Genomic DNA, 888 nt, shown 5'->3' on the forward strand with positions numbered 1-888 from the left:
TTGCTACAAGAAATTGCAGCAAAGGGGCCAAAATAATCAGATAATAGCACAGCTGCTCTGGCTGAAGAGCATTGTGTGTATGTGGTATGTGTGTGTGAGTGTGTGTATGTATATGGTATGTATATGGTATGTATATGAATGTGGTATGTATGTGTGTGTATGTGTGTGTTTGGTGTGTATATGTATGTATATGGTATGTGTGTGTGTGTGTGTGAGTGTATGTGTGTGTGTGTGTATGTGTGTGTGTGTGTATGTGTGTAGGAGTGAGCAGAGCTCTGTCTTAAACTCCCCCCAGGTCTTCAGAGATGCTTCCCTGCATCTCCAGGCATCTATGGAATACACGTGACTGCCCTTGCTCCATCTGCCAATTATGGGGTGTGTCAAGATGGTTTAATAATAATCGACGAAATAGTCCATAAGAAATGGTTTGTGGTAACTTGCAGTGGATTCAAATTGTGCTTTCTCTTTCCAGTATACTTTCTGAGGATGAAGGTCCTTACATTTGCTACCTTTGGGAAGTCAACATGCAAGTCTTGGCAGACAGAAATCAAGAGTCACAGGGCTAGGTTGGCTGCCTTGTTAGTGCAAGGAAGGGGTTTCTTTTGTTGTTGTTTGTTTGTTTTTTATTATTATTTTTATTTTTTATTGGATATTTTCTTTATTTACATTTCAAATGCTATCCCTTTTCTTGGTTCCCCCCCCCCCGAAACCCCCTATCCCATTCCTTCCTCTTGCTTCTATGAGGGTGTTCCCCCAACCATCTACCCACTCCCACCTCCCACCCTCGAATTCCCCTACTCTGGGGCATCAAGAGGAAGGGGTTTCTTTTTTTTTTTTTTTTTGGTTTTTTTTTTTTTTTTTTTTTTTTTTTTTTTTTTTTTTTTTTTT

Source organism: Mus caroli, chromosome 5 (genome assembly GCF_900094665.2).
Source record: "Mus caroli chromosome 5, CAROLI_EIJ_v1.1, whole genome shotgun sequence".
NCBI classification, from domain to species: Eukaryota; Metazoa; Chordata; class Mammalia; order Rodentia; family Muridae; genus Mus; species Mus caroli.